At 50.6% G+C, this 8,715-nt stretch overlaps 1 long non-coding RNA gene across 1 annotated transcript in view; it reads right to left on the bottom strand.

Annotated features, from left to right (window-relative positions):
- Positions 1-2,533: 2,533 nt before the first annotated feature.
- The window catches only part of LOC116956346 (uncharacterized), a 28,472-nt gene continuing 22,290 nt past the window's right edge, over positions 2,534-8,715 (bottom strand). Inside the window, exon 3 of the long non-coding RNA XR_012930213.1 lies at positions 2,534-8,661. This is a non-coding gene — a long non-coding RNA (uncharacterized LOC116956346). The remainder of the gene's footprint in view (positions 8,662-8,715) is intronic.

The raw sequence follows: 8,715 nt of genomic DNA, 5'->3' as shown, positions 1-8,715 counted from the left end.
ACAAGAACGAGGTCGCGAGTTCAACTCTCGGCCATGCTGTTTCCTGCCATGGGAATGTGGAATTTCTAACTGCGGCTCAGAGCCACAAATGCAGGTTAGCAATGTTCCCATGAGACGCGTTGATTATTTGTTCCATTCAAACTTGCGGTGGGGTAAAGTGTGGGTACTCGAACCTCTTCCAATACGTGTGGTCTGTGTGGAAGAGCAGGCCAAGTACAGCCTGTGGGGCATCTAGCACACCCTCGAGTGCCAGAGGCCTCTTCTGCCAGCAGTGGCGAGTCTTTGGACTCACATCGCATTCGTCATAACCAAAAGAATTTTGTTAATCTTGAACTCAAAACTGTCCTTCAAGGGCCCACATCGATCATATGACCAATACGATTTTTTTTAAATTAGATTCCTCTGCAGAAGTAGACAGTATTCCACCTTGGCTCCGTCTAGATATCGTCACAGCCACTAATAATCTTTGACTATTGCGACATCGTCTGCCGCCCCGCCTTCAACACCACTCGATGACGCCTCGTCCCATCACTCCACTCGTCCCATCACTCCACTCGTCCCTTCACTTTGCCCTGAACGCCCCCCCCACAGAAAGCATCATTGCAACCTCTCTCTGTTATCTCCAATTTGTCTCCCCTGGACATCTGAAAGAGGCCACCACTGCGCTCTCTTCATCCTAAAAGTCAATTTAAACAAAGCTGTCAAGTATCTAAACGGCCTCCTAACTCCGCAAATTCCCAGCCGCAACCACGCAAGCGCCGCCTCCCCCTCCTCCTCCCTCTTCTTACTCAAGATACGCAGCAGCAGAAGCTGTCAACCACGACGCGTGGCCACTCTCACGCTGCTGCCGTGGCTGCCCTGCCACGTCAATGCCCTCGCCTCTCGGCTCCTGGCTGCGCTCCCTCCCCTCCCCTCCACCGTTCCCCAATCACTCGGAGCCCACGACGCACGCGGCTCGCCCGGCCGCTGCTCCCAACCCGCGCGCTGCCGCCTCTCGCTGGCCCCTCTTCTCCCCGCCCGCCCCTCCTCGCCCACCTCGTCCTTGTGTTCGGTGCAAGGCGCCTCCCCGTGTAGCCTGGACACACTGCTGGGGTGAGTGCCCCTGGCGAGCACCCATGAAGGCTGACGCCGCGGCACACGAGGGGGTGGGTGTCCAGCACCCACGACCGACCGATTTTGTCTCCCCAGGAGCGATATTTTTACACCGCACCAGGTACTCATTTGAGACTTAGTCGATCTAGGGGAGGCCCAGGACCGGTTAAAATATTCGCCACTGTTTTAGCGGGCATCGAACTCGGCTCGCCGTGTTCGTAGCACGCGAACCACTGCGCCCCCCCCTCTACCTACACACACTTGCGTGTGTACGTCGCTAAATTGGTTTGTGTGGGGTCAGAGCTCAATGGGTTTGTGTGGGGCAGAGTTAATCGAGACGGCAGTGTCCTGTTTCTCCCCCACGGCAGTGAGCGGCACAGCTGGCCCGCTGCTTCTCGCGACGTCTGCCTCGCGTGTAGGCCGCGTACGACGGAGGTGCCCCATCGAGTCGAGTTGTGTTTCCCCAAAGAGAAAGAACACGCGCTAATATTGTTCTATTCATATACATTACTTGTTTTGAAACGTGCTTTATTGGAGTTGGTCCAGTGGCGTAGTGGGCAGAGCTGCTGAGCAGGCACAGCTGAGAACCGCGGTTCAGATCCAGATTTCAGTTGCCCACTCACCACACCGGAGGTCACAATAGCACACTCACTCACTCATCCACTCACTCACCCACTGACCCACTTACCCACTCACACACTTACTCACCCACTTACTCACTCACCCACTTAATCACCCACTTACTCACCCACTCACTCACACACGCACTCACACACTCACACACACATTCACTCATCCACCCACTCACTCACCCACTCACTCACCCAACTCACCCACTCACTCACTCATTCACCCACTCACCCAACTCACTCAACTCGCCCACTCACTTAACTCGCTCACTAATTCACTCACCTACTCACTCAACTCACTAACTCTCTCACTCACCAACTCACACTCGCTCACTTAACTTTCGCACCCACCCACTCACTTGCCCACTCACCCAATGACTCACTCTCTCACTCACCTATTCACTCACCACACTCCAGGCCACCTCACTTCTCTCTCTGCTTCTCCCTTCGCACTGCTGCACTCTAGACTTTCTTCATGCCACGATCACCATCGTTGCCTCTGTTTACCCAAGTTCTTACATCAATTATAAAACCTCGCTCAAATCAAGAAACAACTCTGACCTATTCCAACGTAATTAGTCTGCTGTTTGTTGCTAGCCGCTTTGGGTTTCTAGGTGTCTGGGCCCGCGATCAGTAACCGTAATTTCCACCTTTCTGGGTGTAATGAGCAGAGTCTGGTTCGCTAAACAAGGGTTGCTGCTTTATAAGGCAGTTTCTCGTCACTGTGTTCACATACAGTGTGAGGGAAAAAAAGTATTTGATCCCCTGCTGATTTTGTACGTTTGCCCACTGACAAAGAAATGATCAGTCTATAATTTTAATGGTAGGTTTATTTGAACAGTGAAAGACAGAATAACAATAAAAACATCCAGAAAAACGAATGTCAAACATATTATGAGTTGATTTGCATTTTAATGAGGGAAATAAGTATTTGACCCCTCTGCAAAACATGACTTAGTATTTGGTGGCAAATCCCTTGTTGGCAATCACTGAGATCAGACGTTTCTTGTAGTTGGCCACCAGGTTTGCACACATCTCAGGAGGGATTTGTCCCACTCCTCTTTGCAGATCTTCTCCAAGTCATTAAGGTTTCGAGGCTGACGTTTGGCAACTCGAACCTTCAGCTCCCTCCACATATTTTCTATGGGATTAAGGTCTGGAGACTGGCTAGGCCACTCCAGGACCTTAATGTGCTTCTTCTTGAGCCACTCCTTTGTTGCCTTGGCCGTGTGTTTTGGGTCATTGTCATGTTGGAATTACCCATCCACGACCCATTTTCAATGCCCTGGCTGAGGGAAGGAGGTTCTCACCCAAGATTTGACGGTACATGGCCCCGTCCATCGTCCCTTTGATGCGGTGAAGTTGTCCTGTCCCCTTAGCAGAAAAACACCCCCAAAGTATGTTTCCACTTCCATGTTTTACGGTGGGGATGGTGTTTTTGGGGTCATAGGCAGCATTCCTCCTCCAAACACGGCGAGTTGAGTTGATGCCAAAGAGCTCCATTTTGTTCTCATCTGACCACAACACTTTCACCCAGTTGTCCTTTGAATCATTCAGATGTTCATTGGCAAACTTCAGACGGGCATGTATATGTGCTTTCTTGAGCAGGGGGATCTTGCGGGCGCTGCAGGATTTCAGTCCTTCACGGCGTAGTGTGTTACCAATTGTTTTCGTGGTGACTATGGTCCCAGCTGCCTTGAGATCATTGACAAGATCCTCCCGTGTAGTTCTGGGCTGATTCCTCACCGTTCTCATAATCATTGCAACTCCACGAGGTGAGATCTTGCATGGAGCCCCAGGCCGAGGGAGATTGACAGTTCTTTTGTGTTTCTTCCATTTGCGAATAATCGCACCAACTGTTGTCACCTTCTCACCAAGCTGCTTGGCAATGGTCTTGTAGCCCATTCCAGCCTTGTGTAGATCTACAATCTTGTCCCTGACATCTTTGGAGAGCTCTTTGGTCTTTGCCATGGTGGAGAGTTTGGAATCTGATTGATTGATTGCTTCTGTGGACAGGTGTCTTTTATACAGGTAACAAGCTGAGATGAGGAGCACTCCCTTTAAGAGTGTGCTCCTAATCTCAGCTCGTTACCTGTATAAAAGACACCTGGGAGCCAGAAATCTTTCTGATTGAGAGGGGAACAAATACTTATTTCCCTTATTAAAATGCAAATCAATTTATAAAAATTTTGACGTACGTTTTTCCGGATTTTGTTGTTGTTATTCTGTCTCTCACTGTTAAAATAAACCTACCATTAAAATTATAGACTGATCATTTCTTTTTTTGATTTAAAGCTTTCGTGACTGCAGTAATTCATATTCTTAGTTTTTTCGGTAAAGTCACGTTGAAGGGAAACAACAAAATATATATAAAGCAATAAAAAATTCTCACGACGTTTCGACCATAACTCAAACGGTCGTCTTCAGGTGTGTTGGTTTGCATAAATTTATTTTTATAAATAAATAAATGCGCCGTTTAAAAATAAATTTATGCAAACCAACACACCTGAAGACGACTGTTTGAGTTATGGTCGAAACGTCGTGAGAATTTTTTTATTGTTTTATATATATTTTGTTATTTTGTTGTTTCCCTTCAACGTGACTTTACCGAAAAAACTAAGAATATGATCATTTCTTTGTCAGTGGGCAAACGTACAAAATCAGCAGGGGATCAAATACTTGTTTCGCTCACTTTACCTTTAGCCATCACTCAGCAGTTGAAATCTCATTCGACTTTTTTCCCAGAAAAAAAAATATATATCTCCTGAAGAGACAGAATTTGATTTAAAACAAATACTCAGCTGTGTAGCTGAGGGGCGGTGGGGCAATGTGTGTGTGGCTTGTTTTGGATGGAAATGATTTTTGGGGAAGACATTCGTACGCGTGAGTGTGTGAGTGTGTGGACACACGCTGGGTGACTTAGTGCATGATTTAGCAGTCGATGGGCTTCGCTCCAATTGCTTGAAGAAAAAAATAAAAAAATAATCATCATCTGGCGCAGTCAGCAGTGGAGCGACAACGGGCGGCTCCCTAAAAATGCGACCGCAGACGAGGGGCGGTAGCTGGCCACCTCTGTCGACCTGACCGTCGCCCCTGTTTAGTTGTGATATCATGATCATCGCCAGCAGTCATGGTCAATCTACTGCTGGATGAAGGCGTCCCGTCCCCTAGCCATCAGCCCTACGATGCAGCGATCCACCCAGCACGTCCCTGCACACGAGGTCGGCCCCATCGCTCCATCTCCGCGGTGGGACGAGCTTTGGTTCCATTTGTAATTGTTGACATTTTATGTTTCTCGATCAGTGCTCAGATCCATATTTTACTATTGTTGTTGTTATTGTTGTTGTTATTGTTGTTATTGTTGTTGTCATGCGTTTGCGTGGATGAGTCTCACAGCGATTGACATCCAGAAAGCGGTCGTCCTCCCATCGGCACCTCGCCACGGCAAAGAGGAACGAGGGAGCGCAGTTGCAGTGACTCCATCCCTTCTATCCGTAACATCTTCGTTTTCGCAGCCAACATTACGATTCATAATTTGACCCCTGGGTGAGGCTGCGTCGGCGTGATTCTGGCGCGACCCAACCCAGGTTCACGACGCGGCCTCAGCCCACACAAAACAAAACCATCGACGTGGGAACCCTGGTATCCGCATCTTTCCACGCGGTTAAGTGCGGTAAAAACCTGGAAGTGGTTTTCAGTAATGAACGCAGTGAATGGGATCCGTCCCGAGCCACCCACACGTCGATTCGCACGAGAGATGCATTCTCTACAGAGTGAGAGTCGGAGATGAATTCGCTACAGAGTGAGAGGTGGGAGATGCATTCGCTACAGAGTGAGAGGTGGGAGATACATTCGCTACAGAGTGAGAGGTGGGAGATACATTCGCTACAGAGAGAGAGGTGGGAGATGAATTCGCTACAGAGTGAGAGGTGGGAGATGCATTCGCTACAGAGAGAGGTGGGAGATGAATTCGCTACATAGTGACAGGTGGGAGATGCATTCGCTACAGAGAGAGGTGGGAGATGCATTCGCTGGAGGCCGTGGGAGTGGTGCAGAGAGGACATCAGGAGGCAGGACGCGAACCAGGAGTTGGTAGCCACCGCCGCACCAAATGAATTCCCGTTCTCTCACGCGACCTTCGACCCCCTAACCTCGACCCGTTCTTTGAGCGACCCGTGCGCGTTGTGCTAAATAAACCTTCCACGACTCAACACTCCTCCTCGTCGTCGCTCCTTGCAGAGCGCACAGCGGAATATCGGTGGAGTAGCTCCATCAGCTGCAGCCTTGAGACGACATCACAGTCCCAATCTCCCGCGTCCCCCCCCCCTCCCTCGTCCCCTCCAGCCCCCCATCGTTCGCCCCGTGGAATTTTACTCGCAAAATTCTGTTTACAACCCACGCCTTCACACGGCGGCAGCGGGACGTTTTAACTCAGTGTGGCGATGGAATCGCGCCGAGTAATTTTGCCGAACGGGCTCATCGTTTACTGACGCGGCCCCGACACGGAGCCGTGCGCACGTGCGCACGCCTCCACCGATGAGCAATTCACGCACTTTGAACTTCTTTCGCACCGCACGTAGCCATCTCGCGTTTGCGTGCACGGGACTGCTGACGACCACCATCATCAGCAGCAGCAGCAGCGATGGTCAATCGACTGCGAGGCGTCCCTCGCGGCACCTCCCAGCATCGTCTTGGCTGCCACGAGTCGCCCACTCTCAACCACCGCTCCATCACCTCCGCTGACCGTGCCGAGCCCGCAGCCAGCTCAGCTACCGTGTCCCCAGCACGCGCCTCTCCACACTGTTCTGCGCACTTCTGAGCTTGGTTTACATGACCATTAAACACACCTCTCAATCAATAACAATAGGGTTTACACTTTCTGGCAATAAAACAGGTGTTAAGATTTTGATTTAAAGCTTTCGTGACTGCAGGGATTCATATTCTTGGTTCTTTCGGTAAAATCACCAAGTAGAAGGGAAACAATTGTTTTATATTTTTATTATTTTATTGTTTCCCTTCTACGTGACTTTACCGAAAGAACCAAGAATATAGATGTTAAGATGTTAAAACACCAAACAAAACCTTTTTTTCTTTTTCAATATGGGAAAGGTCCCATATCGTAGCTGCTTGACCCGAGCTATGAAAGCCCTGATGGTGGCGCTTTGTCTTTGTGTTGATCGCCTTTGGGCGTCCTCTGGTCTAACACTGTTAGTGAGACTAGGCTCTAAAGAAAGCTGTCTCTGGTGTGGACCAATCGGTTTCAAAGACAATGCATCATCATATACTACCAGAGCATGTTTTTTGTTTGCATGTTCGCCACAAATACGTCCCATATTGTAACCTCTCCATCCCTCCAGCACGAACAATCCATATAGCGCATGATTACATCGTTCCGTCTCCTCCTCGGTGGACGTCCTCTCAGACGCGTTCCGTTACTTGGCTGCCACGAAGGGAGGCCCAGGCCCGGTTCAGATTATTGTTACTGGACTTATGTTGGCCGTGAGCGGGAATCGAACTTGCGTCGCCGAGTTCGTAGCGCAGCGTAGCGCTAACCACTGCGCCACCCTCAGCTCCACCTCTCTCCCACACGCGATTCTCCAGTTGTTCTCGAGTCCACCGTTGCACCGCTCAGACACTCGCCGTCTCAGTATAGCGACACACCTCCTGGCGCTGTGACATGGACCCTGAGTTCCATTCGTAGCCGGTGTCGCCTGAACCGCGACTGCCTTCCTCAAACTCGCATTGACCAGCGTGGTAAAGTATGGGCAAGCAACCCCCCCCCCCCGCCCCCCATGCATGGAGGGGAAGGCGGGTGGCGTTGGGGAGACTTCATCTACCAGTGCATTGATAACGGAGCCCGCAGGTTGTACTTGAATAAGGCGGCGAAATTCAGAACTCTCATTTCTGTCTCTCTCTCTCTCTGCCTGTCTGCTTCTTCGCTTGTAAAAATCGTACTAAACATAACACTCGGCAGACCACCCAAACATATCTGCGAAATTGCAAACTGTTGGGCTAATTGCGTGAAAAGTATGGAATGCTTTTCTAATTACCAAGGGCAGAGGGATATAGTGTAACCTCTCGCCTCCTCCTCGGTCCCCGCTTCTCCCCCCACCCCACACATCTCGCTTGAAGCCAGGGCTGGCCATTGTGTCGACGCGAAATTGGTTCGCTTAATTGAAAGCAAGCATCTCCGTGGAGAGGTGCAGAGGGCCCGACTTCGTCTCATTTTCCAGGGTCAAACCATCTCCGTGGGTTTTTTCCCTCTCTCGCTCTCTCTCTATCTCCCCGTAGCGTCGCTTTTGTTTGGGAAGAAGCTAATTTAGAGAGAGAGAGAGATTCTAGATGTGTGCCGGGCAGGCGTGGGGAAGGGACAATAAATACGGTGTATCTGTTAATTTCGCCCGCTCGGCGACTCCAATCCCACCGCTCATACCCCTCCCCCCACACAAACCCCGTCGACCGCAGCCGCACACACGCACACACACGCACACACACACGCACACACACACGCACACACACGCACGCGGGTGTGTGGGGAGCGGTGGCGCAGCGGTTAGCGCGCTGTGCATCAAACCCAGTGAGCCGAATTAGATTGCCGCTCACGGTTAATTACAACAACAATAACAACAACAGTGGCAGCGAATATCTAAACGGGTCCTGGGCCTCCCTCAGATCAACTCAGCCTTAAAAATATGAATACTTGATGTGGTGGTGTGTGCGGCCGGGCTTGGGGGTGTTGCGTTGGCCATACCAACCCCCCCTCGGTGCCCAGTCTTCGTAGGTTGCTGCTCGCAAACAGCACTTGTTCCAACGGTCCTGTTGAAGGCCACCTGGGGGATCTTTGTCCGTGTGTGAGTGCTTGATTGACAGCGCGATTTCGGCTGACGACATCATCTTGCGTTGTCGAGGCGTCCGCAATTCTTACCGTTCTCTCGCAGCCCTGTAATTAAATTACGGGCAGGGGGAGGAAAAAACCCCACGCGCGCTGAGCCCT

Source organism: Petromyzon marinus, chromosome 64 (genome assembly GCF_048934315.1).
Source record: "Petromyzon marinus isolate PM22_M1 ecotype Great Lakes invasive population chromosome 64, UKy_Petmar_22M1.pri1.0, whole genome shotgun sequence".
Lineage (NCBI taxonomy): Eukaryota > Metazoa > Chordata > Hyperoartia > Petromyzontiformes > Petromyzontidae > Petromyzon > Petromyzon marinus.
The sequence above is the reverse complement of the archived record's forward strand: the minus strand, read 5'-3'. Positions and strand labels throughout refer to the sequence as shown.